The 11,857-nt window shown below is 39.3% G+C and overlaps 2 pseudogenes across 2 annotated transcripts; both read left to right on the top strand.

The window, feature by feature from the left end:
• Positions 1-2,284: 2,284 nt before the first annotated feature.
• LOC309811324 (small ribosomal subunit protein uS2-like) lies at positions 2,285-3,309 on the top strand (annotated as a pseudogene). Its single transcript has one exon. The product of its transcript is annotated as a small ribosomal subunit protein uS2-like (transcript).
• A 7,571-nt stretch (positions 3,310-10,880) lies between these two features.
• Positions 10,881-11,437, top strand: LOC309811486 (small ribosomal subunit protein eS12-like; annotated as a pseudogene). The gene has a single exon. The product of its transcript is annotated as a small ribosomal subunit protein eS12-like (transcript).
• Positions 11,438-11,857: the final 420 nt, after the last annotated feature.

The following is an 11,857-nucleotide window of genomic DNA, read 5'->3' as shown; positions in this document are numbered from 1 at the left end:
TCAGTTAATCTTTGCTCTATGAAAAAGTAACTCATTAAAAGCAGTGAACAGGATTATAATAGAAATGTGTGCTTTAGCATCCGACTAAAAATCTTGCAGCTGTCGAAATGAATCTTTCCAGATAGTCACCGTGTTACTTACAAGTCTTCCCTAGTCTTTTCATCCAACTGGAATTTTCCACTTAGAACTCAACACTTTCTCTCTTCCTAGTTCTGAAAGCAATGCAACCTATTCTTAAAACCAAAACCAAAACCCAAAAAAAACCCCCAAACTTCTATAGTTTTGATACTTGCTTATGCCAGTGTAATGTACGAATTTTTTTATTCCTAACATTCAAGTTCTCTATTTAGATCAGCTGTGCTCCTTTCCATCATTGCCTTAGATCCCAGTTCTGGGTGGCACAGGCACCAAAGCTTGGTGCAAGCAACAGTGGGGATTAGGGGTGGGTGGCGGTGGCGGGTAAGGGAGGCTCAGAAATGGGCCATTAGCCAGGAGCTAATAGACTCTCAGGTCAAAGTGACATTAAGGAATCCTTTAACTCTTATGTCCCCAAATCTCCTCTCTTCCTAGTTGTTTCCCCCCCCCCCACCCCGGGAGAGGGCCAGTTATGAGACCAAATCCAAACAGGGACAAGAAATATAGTAGTCCAGGTCCCCTCCAGCCATGGAAAACAATGGAAACTCAGAAGACTAAGATGGGAGCTGTCCAGGATTAAGGTGAGGAGTAGTCAGTGTTAGAGGCAGAGCTGGATCCTTCAAGCATTTCTTTTGGAAACTGAGCTTGGAAAAAAAAAAAAGAGAACAGGACCTAATCCCAAAGATTTGCAACTTGGATAACAATGTGGGAACCATGAGGTATTTGGATGGGTAGGAAGGAATGTGGCTTCCCTGGTAGCTGGAAGAACATACAATAACTTCTGAACTTTGTCAAAACTCCTCATTCTGGTCCATGGTTAGTTCCTCTCCTTCCATGTCTCACTGCAACCCCAGAAGTCTACCAGATAATTCTTCTGTACACTGATTTCTGGATTTCTCCCTTGACATGGATGCCAAGATGCTGATTTTTATTAAAAGAATTACAGTCAAGAAATACTGCCATATTTTCCTCAAATACCTGAATAATTTTAAGGTAGCAAGAGGCCACTAAGAGAACAGTTTTAGTCTCATTACATGTTGAATTAGGAAAAATAAGGGTATGTATGCCCCCCTCCCCAATTATTCTTAACTGAGGTCCTGTGTTGAACCTTTCTTTCAAAACTGCTGCAACACAAAAAAAGTGCTACCTCGCTTCATCCTCTTACCCTTCTTACCTTCCCTAGGCCTTTGTCAGCCCCACCTGGATTTCTCCTCAATGGCTTCCCTGACTCCCGTTTTGCTACTCTCCCAGCCAAACTACATTTCTGCTAGACAGGTAAATTTCCTAAACCTCTGTGATGACCTATATGGGAAAAGAATCTAAAAAGGAGTGGATATATGTATATGTGTAACGGATTCACTTTTCTCTATAGCAGAAACTAACATGACATTGTAAATCAGCTATACTCCAATAAAAATTTAAAAAAAAAAAGAATAATCTGGGTTTTGGGGAGTGACAATCACGGTGCTCCACCCTGGGAGAAGAAACCGACTTTATACATTTGGAGAAAGCAACTCAGTGTCTTGATTTTGTGTGATGAATCTGCATGACACAGCTAGTTTCATTACTGAGGCTTTGGGCTCTAGTTGGCTCCACTAACAGGCATTCTGAGAAGGTTTTTCTAAGAAATTAACTCCATGGAATATTGAGGCCCGTCACCTCTCTGTTGGTTCTAATCTTTCTGACATGATTTTACTTGCCAAGAGTATGCATGTCAGTTTTATATTCATCACTTTGGTTGAAAATGTTTGGAGCAGGAAAACCAATTCTTTGGCTGGGGCTTTCTAGGTGCATGGATTTCAGCGGCCTCAGATGGTTGCCGCACCATAATTCCTGCAAGCTCCCAAGCTTCTTGTCCTTGAAGTTCTTTAAAAACAAGCCTCAAAACCCTAGGAGATAACGTGAGCAATTGGTCAGCTTTCTACTGTCCCCTCTTCTTGATCCTAAACTAAATTAGCATGATCTCATTTATTCTCCAACTTTTTATTGACAGCCTATTATGTATCAGGTTTACCCCCATGGAGAACACAGGGTAGTGAGAAAGTCAAATAACCAGACTGGCAATAAAATAAAGCCTCATACATACCATGACAGGTGCAGTGTAGGTTAGGGCTCTGGAGCCAGACTGCATTTGAACTCTAGCTCTGCCACTTACTGGCTGTGTAATGTTGGCCAAGTAACTTAACGTCTCTGTGTCTCAGTTTTGCTATCTGTAAATGAAAATAATAATAGCACCGCCTTTGCACACTACCCAGACAGGGGTCCATATGGCTTGTTCTGAATTCTCATCGTAACTTAAAGGGAAGCTCTCACAATGTCCAGAGCCCTTGATGTCCTGAAAATGAAGGAGGAGGATGTCCTCATTCCTTGCAGCAGGAACCTACTTAGGTGGCACAACCTTGACTCCCAAATGGAGCAGTACATCTACAAAAGGAAGAGTGATGGCGTCTACATCATAAATCTGAAGACGACCTGGGAGAAGCTTCTGTTGGCAGCTCATGCCACTGCTGCCATTGAAAACCCAGCTGATGTCAGTGTCGTATCCTCCAGGAATACTGGCCAACGAGCTGTGCTGAAGTTTGCTGCTGTCACTGGAGCCACTCCTATTGCTGGCTGCTTCACTCCTGGAACCTTCACTAACCAGATCTAGGCTGCCTTCCGGGAGCCAAGCCTTCTGGTGGTTACTGATCCCAGGGCTGACCACTAGCCTCTCACAAAGGCCTCTTACGTTAACCCGCCTACCATTGGTCTGTGTAACACAGACTCTCCTCTGTGTTATGTGGACATTGCCATCCCGTGCAACAACAAGGGAGCTCACTCAGTGGGTCTGATGTGGTGGATGCTTGCCCGGGAAGTTCTGCACATGCGTGGCACCATCTCCCGTGAACACCCATGGGAGATCATGCCTGATCTCTACTTCTACAGAGATCCTGAAGAGATTGAAAGGAAGAGCAGGCAGCAGCTGAGAAGGCTGTGACCAAGGAGGAGTTTCAGGGTAAATGGACCGCCCCACCTCCTGAGTTCACTGCTCCTCAGCCTGAGGCGGTGGACTGGTCCGAAGGTGTGCAGGTGCCCTCTGTGCCTATTCTGCAGTTCCCCACTGGAGACTGGAGTGCTCAGCCCACCACTGCTCAGGCCACTGAGTGGGTAGGAACAACCACTGAGTGGTCTTAAGCTGCTCTTCCACAAACTCGCAATAGTTTGATGGAAAATAAACAATTTCTAAAGAAAGAAAATAATAATAACACCTAATTTATAGGATTATCTTGAAAGTTAATTGAAATGGTAAGAAAAGTGTTTAGAACAATACCTGGCACAAAGGAAGTACTCAGTAAATATCAGCTAATATATTCCAGCCCAGAGGAAAGATAGGGTGCAATGAAACAGAGCGTGGGCCAGCTGATTATTGTTGGTACAGACTAGTACACGTGAGAGTTTGATAGCCAGAGTTCACTTCGAATGGTCATGGCATCTGTCCTGATTGGTCAGCATATCCATTTTGACTGGTGGGGAATTAATTGTGCTGTGTGGGTTGTTTATTATTATTTATATCATCCCAGAGTCTAAATCATTGGTCCTGAAACATTAATATACACTAGAATAAGTGGAATTCTTGCTAAAAATGTGGTTTCTTGGACCTCAGCACAGAGAGTTTGGTTCAGTTAACATGGAGTGGACCCAGAAATATTGTATACAAACACTGCAGGTCTGCTGTCTGAGAAACTCTGATTTGGAGGGTCAGGGAAGGTCATCTAGAAGAAGTAACATTTAAACCAAGATCTGAAATTCTAGTTCCTGTAGGCAAGGAGATGGAGAGAGCAGAATGGAGTAGGAGATTATTCTTCTCAGAGGGAACATTGTGGGCAAAGGCACAGAAGTTAAGGGAGAGAAGTTCAGAATGGCTGCAGTACTGAGTACAAGGGTGGAAGCAATGGGAAAGGCTCTGGTCATAAAGGCATTGTAAGCCATGGATTTTTATTTTATCTTTGGGACAACGAATAGGAAATCACTTCACATATTTTAAGGAAGGGTGACAGGATTGTATTCACACACCAGCAGAGCTCTGGTTTTGTGCAAAGGGGAGAAGTCCAGCAAGTCAGAGGCAGGAGGCCAGCCAGTGGGTTCGCTAGTGAAAACTGTTGCCTTGACAGATGGCCTGTCTTCTGTCCTCATTCTCGCACTTGGCCCTCTCCCTGACTCCTTCCTCTCTCCTTGACCCCCTGGACCTCTCTTGACTCACTTAGCCACTCGGGTCTTATTGGCTTTCTTCACATCAGGTGTGGCCTCCCTGCTCCTGTCTCTGGCAAGAAAGATGCACTGCTCTCAGTGCCTGGTCACATGGGTGCCTGAGGAAGAAGAGAAAGAGGAGGGAGAGGGTGGAGGTGACTCTAATGTAAGATGTGAGAGGGCAGGTCATGCCCATCTCTTTGTGGCTACAGAAGTGGCAACGTGTAGCAATAGCGTCTAGGGGAGTAGTATAAAGTAGGTGCTCAGCAAATACTTGCTGAAAGAAGGAGAGCTCTGTCTGGAACAGTGGACCCATCCGTAAATACCTGAGGGTAATTCTAACCGCTACAACCTTGTCATTGTCAATTTGGAGTCATTTTAATTCATCCGTTTGATCATACTTTCTTCTCTTTTTTTCTCCTTATTCTTTGCATATTTCCTAACAGGGAAAGGTGGTTGGACACCATTTTTTCATTAGTTAGTCAACCTCAAAATGTTGTTATTTTAGTGATGCATGTTATCCTGCTATTGTATCTTTGGCTTTTTGGAATTACTTTGCCAAAGCAGAGAAAGTACAAATCCTAGAAACCTGTTACTCTCTAAACTCGCTTCATAAACCAATCCAGAGTCATTTTCCACAATGGGATTGAGAAAGAAAGAACAGTCAGTAAAGAAGCGTAGCACTTACTAGGTTACCCTTCAGATCCCATCCTTCAGTTAGCACTTTGGTGCAGGATCCCAGGAGGGCAAGAAGTAGAGAATGAGGGTTAAATAAACTTCTAAAATGCTATAATTTTACAAGGGCCATACATTAAAACCCTGGGATTAGTCCCTGGAAAATCATTTATTCAATTATTAAGACAAAGTTATGGATAATGCTTTTTCCTCCACCTGACTGGATATTTGCTGAAGCTGAGTTGTACCCATTGACAATAGGGATTAGGAAGCTTTTGCTATTAAGTGCCAACTGTGTGTTTAATTATTACTGCAAGAAAAATAGGATTTACTGGTAAACTGTGCAGAATTTGAAACAAAGTACCCTTTTTACTTTTGTAGGAATGTGGATGCTAAACAAATGTGTCCGCATGGTTTCAATTAAGCGGAAGAATGTTAAATGTAAAGCTAAATTGATGAAAATAACCAAACTTTCTGACAAACCAATAAATTGGAGTCTAGAACTCATTGCCCATACTGTATGGCAGCCAGAGAAACATTGCTAGATCATCAATTTTTACTTAATTTTTTGAGTTAGTTTATACTTGAAAAGAAAAAAGGAGTGCTAGGCAAGTTATTTAAATTCTTCCCAGCTATAAACAGAATATGCACATTGGATGTGGACTTTATCCTTCACTGTATGCAATTGAACTGATTGTTTATTCTTTTAGCAATTTCCTCAGAGAAATTTTCAGAAACCCAAGACAAAGTTTTCAGGGAACTTTCATGTCAACATTTTGGCAAATGATCTGGCAAAATGCTAGTCACTGGACTATTTTTCTAAACTCCTCCGACTGCTCCATAGCAATCCTTAGTCTTTTAAAATAATGTTTTAATTTTCCTTCCCTCAAGTTTTTTTACTCCTTCAGGTTGCTGTCATGGTGAGATGACAATGTTCTCAAAAAATTATATGAGTTTGGAGAAAATTCTAAATTTCTTGCTGAAGACAGGATAAAATTACACAGTCAGAATGTAACTCTGTGTACATTTCTCCATATGTCAGAAATTTCTAGTATAAAAATTTACCTCTGAATAGGTCTTTTTATTTTGTGAGAAATGGCAGGAAAGAAACTGTTTAAACAACAACAACAAAAAAATGTGGAAGCTAGGGCCATCATCTTTACTGTTGTGATCTTTGTGTGATGTGAAATGGGCACTCCTTGCTGAATCATGGCCCAGGAACCCTGTCCCCACATCTTGGTCCCCATTGCCCTACAGGTTCAGAGGCCTCCTGAGATCCTCTTGCTTAGAAAGTAGAACTGCTGCCAAATGTAGGGTGGAGTCTCTTGGTTTTCATGGCCCTGGCTCAGGTTCAGAGATTGCCAGATGGACCCTGTGTTCTAATTTGGTGCATTCCCAGCCAACGGCCTATTCACAACCTATTTTATGCTGTAATTTTAACAACAATTTTTTTTTTTAATTAGATGGTCATTCAGCACATGTTTTTGGTGACCACTCAATAAGTGTTATTTTTGCCAAATTACTTTCTGGGCATTGTCATGAAATTGCTCCTTTAAATGCTTTCAGATCAAGTTTTCAAACCTTTTTTTCAAACTCACCCAAAATTTTAAATCAGACATAATTAAATATATTACATATTTACATTAGACTCTATTTCAAATTTTTACTACCTATTTAAATGGCATCCAGAGGGGGAAAATAAAGTAATCTTGTTTGAGAGTAGGTAATACAGTTTTCCATAAATTTACCTTTGGATCTAGTTGTTTCTAATGGTTCTGACTTTGCTCAATTAATATTGCTGCTACCACCCCATTAACTGCTATATTAAATATGTATTAAGATGCTCTATTGATAATAAAGTATTTGAGCATTTTATGTAATGATAACCATCCAAAAGTTGTATCATCTGCACATTTGACTAGTTTAAACCTCTAAGGTATTCATTCACATCACAGATAAAAATGTTGAGCATTTGAGTTCTGTGATGAGCCACTGAACATCTCCCTCCAAGTTCAGCTGATCTGAAAATACTTATTGTGCATTCTCTGCTCAGCCTTGGGATGCAAAGATAAAGAATATTACATGGTCTCTGCCCTATTTAGAGTTCAATAGGGATGATAGTAATGCACTGATTGATAAATATATTCCAGCCAGCTATGAATCCACTTAATGTTGTATTCCTTAGGTCACATTCCTGATTCTTTCAATTTATCAAGTGCCTTCTATATATCAGGCAATATGATAGGTCTTGGGAAAGAATAAAACATGGTCTGTGGTCATTATTTCATCTACAAATTTACCCTGAAAGACTGTATCAAGGGTTTTGCTATAATCAATATCCACTATGCCAGTTGATTTAGGATAGTTTCCACCATGTGGCTTTACTGAATTCGGATAGCCATAGCTTGTAGAGAGCAAGCCTAACTCTCAAGTTTAGGATGGTACCTGAAGCTTTCTGATACTCTGTCTCCTTAGACATCCCTTTGACTTTATCAAACTCTTTTGTAGGTTTTATATTTTTCTTATTACTTTATTTTTAGAAAACTCCATCGTATATTTGTATTTCTTTTTTAATATATAAATTTATTTATTTTATTTATTTATTTTGGCTGTGTTGTGTTCGTTGCTGTGCACAGGCTTTCTCTAGTTGCGGCGAGTGGGTCTACTCTTCGTTGTGGTGAGTGGGCTTCTTATTGTGGTGGCTTCTCTTGTTGCAGAGCACAGGCTCTAGGTATGCAGGCTTCAGTAGTCATGGCACGCAGGCTCAGTAGTTGTGGCTTGAGGGCTCTAGAGCACAGGCTCAGCAGTTGTGGCACATGGGCTTAGTTGCTCCGCGGCATGTGGGATCTTCCCGGACCAGGGCTCAAACCTGTGTCCCCTGCATTAGCAGGCGTATTCTTAACCACTGTGCCACCATGGAAGTGCTGTATATTTGTATTTCTCATTCATCCTTTCTTCTCTAGTCTTTCAAATCTCCCTGCTCTCCAATTCTATCCAGGACTTCTCAATTTTCACACTGGTGGTCAACCTTAAGTCAATTTATCACCCATTCCAACATTAGTACTTTCAAGAGATATGTAAGGACATCTAATAAATGTGTTGGGCATGATATTTATCAGTTGTTGTACATTATCACTCTCATACATTTGCTTTAAATATACCTGAGATCACTTTTGTCTCTAGCCAAAAGAAGTTGTCATGTGTAATATGGGGTAAGAAACGTAACTCTTTACACCACAGAATCAAGGCCTGATAAATGCAAGGTTATTATGAGGTTGGTGGGGCAGTGTATTTCAAAGAGGGGTTTTCAGGAAGGTCTTAATGTAACATTCTGCACTAAAGAAATACCATTAAGCCCACTTCATCCAATTTGCCCTTCAAGGCCCATTGAGAGTACTTATGAACCTTCCTATCACAGCATAAAAGTTAATACAGTTTAGAAGGTTTTCCACTTGAGGGATGGTCAACCTTTTTATAATCCTTTAATTACAATTCTGTGCTGTCATTTTGGTGCAGAAATGATAACATTCGGATCCAACAATCATTTATTATTGAGGGCCTATTGAGTATAGGCGCTCTGATAGGCACTTTCATAATAATTTGTTATTCTCTATTTCAACAAGTATATTTTCTTGAGAACTTACGTGTCAAGTTTGTGTACTATATGGAAGATTTGATATTTTGTCTGAAATCTTGGGAGAATCCTATTGAATGTAAAATATGAAGTTAAAACCTCTAAGAAAGTTCTTTGTGTTTATTTTACCAAAATAATTGTGTGAAAGTTTCCCATATTCCAGAATCTTAGATACAGAACAACAACAAAATGAGAAACTTTTATTATAGGAATATTGTTAATATTTTTATTTGATTTTCTCAACAGAATACAGAATAAAGCAAAGATCATGTATGAGAGAAAATATATACATTTTTCCTTTTTACATATTTTCTTTTATTTTTGTCTTTTTTCTGCTTGAAAGTCATAATAATGTACAATGAATATAAATTTACAACATATTTAATAATTTTGTATTTTATATGAATTTTAATGTCAATATCCAAATTCAAACAATGGTTTGGATGAATCCAATTTATATATGAATGACTCAATTTTGGTCACCAGGAAACTTGTGTAACTCACTTTTTGGTGGATTCCCTTATATTCGCCTTTCAAAAGTGCTGACTTGTCAGTGTTGGTTAAATTCTGAAAAGAGATCAGCATGGAACTCAGAATAGGCTCAGAACTCAGATAAAAAACCTTGTTCCTAGTTCTAATTTAGGCTGAAACATTAGCCGTATTCTTTGCTTCTCCATATTTAGCATTGATAAGTTTCTATTGAATAACAATCTATAGGGATTCACTAAAAATAATTTTAATTTTAAGAAGTTTAAAATAATAATGATAATAAAAAACAACAGCAACATCAGTAATATTAGCTAATATTTATAAGGCTAATTGTTTTAAATATACCCTCTTTTTATCCTTAAAGCACTTTATGATTGTAGGTTATCAATATTATCTCCATTTTACAGCTGAAGAAACTGAGGTTTCAAGAGGTTAAATATCTGCCATGTTCTTAATGCATATTTTATTGAACGTCCTTTGGATTTTTTTCTCTCCATTTTATTTGTCTTGTATGAATATTACAGTGATAATAGATAAACCTAAAAATCTAAAATCAGTTCTCAACAGGTTTGAAAGGTTTTGTGTAAATATGTGTGTGTGTGTATTCATACAAATGCTTACCTAAATAGTGTATAAAATCTGATGTAACATATAAAAATACTAAAGAAATGCTAGATTTGAAATTTGAGACTAAAAATAATATTGTTCAATTGTTAGTAGCATCAAAGAAACATTTGAAAATTATATTATAGAGGGTTAAACAAATGGGAGAGGGGTTATAATCTCAGGCAGTTTTTGAGATTTAGCGAGAAACCAATAAGGGTCCTTGGGACAACCTTTAGAAAATGCTTTTGCACAGGATGACCTCTTTTTTTCCCTTCGGGCTGTAACAAAGGTCATTTTGTTCATAGAGCAATTTATGTCAAATCCTTTTTTGAGCCCAGGAAGACCAGATTTTTGCTCCCAGGTTGTATTTCTCTCATCCTTCTAAGGTCAAGGTTTGAAAAAAATCTCTAAAAGCAAGATTCAATAAATACATGGGCTTGCTAGAAATATTTAGTCACTTGGTCTTGTGATTGCGGCAAATCATTCACTTGAGCAGAACCCAAAGGGCTTGTATTTCCCGTTATGGGAAATACAATCTGGGTAAGATGGAGAAGGTTTTTTAAGGAGAGAGGTTTGTGGGTCACTTCAAAGTTACGCATGTTTACCTAGGGTTCTCTCCTTGAGGAAACTCTGTTAGCATCAGCATCCATATTTCTGTTTTTAGTTTAGGATGCTCATTTCTCCTCCCCACTCAGCCCTCCCTTCCTCGTTTTTTTTTTTTTTTTTTTTTTTTTTTTCCTGATGGTTTTGCAGACTCAAAATGCCTCTCTCGGGACACAGTGCAGAGGTCTGGGATGTGATGCTGAACCACCAGTGGTGATTTAGAACAATCAAGACCCCCTGGATGTATTTTTATACTTTACCAGCAGTTTGATAACTAAGGACTATAAACTTTGAATGGTGATTCCAAGTCCCTGTAGACTGTCAGGCTTACAATTCACCTTTCACACTATTTTATAGAGAATGACACTAGCTCCTGCCTTTTTTAAAAAAGTAACTGCTGGTTCATTAGAAATATTGAAACATGATATGTTATAAATGTAGAAAAACTATGATGGTTGACAGTATTCTTATGTATAAATTCCTTTTTAGGATGGCCTTTCCTTATTTGTTACTTATAGTAGCAAATAATCAACCAAATAAGTTATTTGAATGTACATATCCATCACATAAAACCCATTAAAAAACTCATCATAGCTCTTGCCCTGCCGCCGCGGAGTCGTGCGGAGGCAGAGGAGCGGGTGCACTCAAGATTCAGCTCCACCTGTAACCCACCGCCATGGCCGAGGAAGGCATTGCTGCTGGGGGTGTAATGGACGTTAATACTGCTCTGGAAGAGGTGCTGAGGCCCGCTTTCATCCACGATGGCCTAGCACATGGAATTCGTGAAGCTTGGCAAGTGCCAAGCCCATCTCTGTGTGCTTGCATCCAACTGTGATGAGCCTATGTATGTCAAGTTGGTGGAGGACCTTTGTGCTGAGCACCAAATCAACCTGATTAAGGTTGATGACAAGAAACTAGGGGAATGGGTAGGCCTCTGTAAAACTGACAGAGAGGGAAAGCCCTGTAAAGTGGTTGGTTGCAGTTGTGTGGTGGTTTAGGACTACGGCAAAGAGGCCCAGGCCAAGGATGTCATCGAGGAGTACGTCAAATGCAAGAAATGATCAAATAAACAAACTGGGCTCTTGTTCCTCAAAAAACAAACAAACAGACACACATAAAAACTCATCATATCCTTTTGGTACAGAGTGAGAATATCTTATGCAAAAAAAAAAAAGGATTCTATTTTGATTTTTAAAATTTAACAAACATTCACTGAGAATTGACTAAATGCCTTGTACTCTGCTAAGTGCTGGAGAGTAAAAAACAACAGCTCCTGTAGTCAAGAAGTTTCCAGGCAAGAATATTTCTTTTCCACAAAAGTAGTGCTATGCTATTAAGATTACATTAAATATTATAACCAAAAAAAGACAGTGATTTTCAAGATACGTTCTTAGTGGAACTACTGTTTAAACTGCAGTGTATTAATAGGCAATACTGCAAGGAAGTGTTCTGCAGTCAAGTACGTTTGGAAAATGCTGATTAGGCAAA

This window comes from Mesoplodon mirus (assembly GCF_964341445.2).
Source record: "Mesoplodon mirus genome assembly, chromosome: 10".
Classification (NCBI taxonomy): Eukaryota; Metazoa; Chordata; class Mammalia; order Artiodactyla; family Ziphiidae; genus Mesoplodon; species Mesoplodon mirus.
The sequence above is the reverse complement of the archived record's forward strand: the minus strand, read 5'-3'. Positions and strand labels throughout refer to the sequence as shown.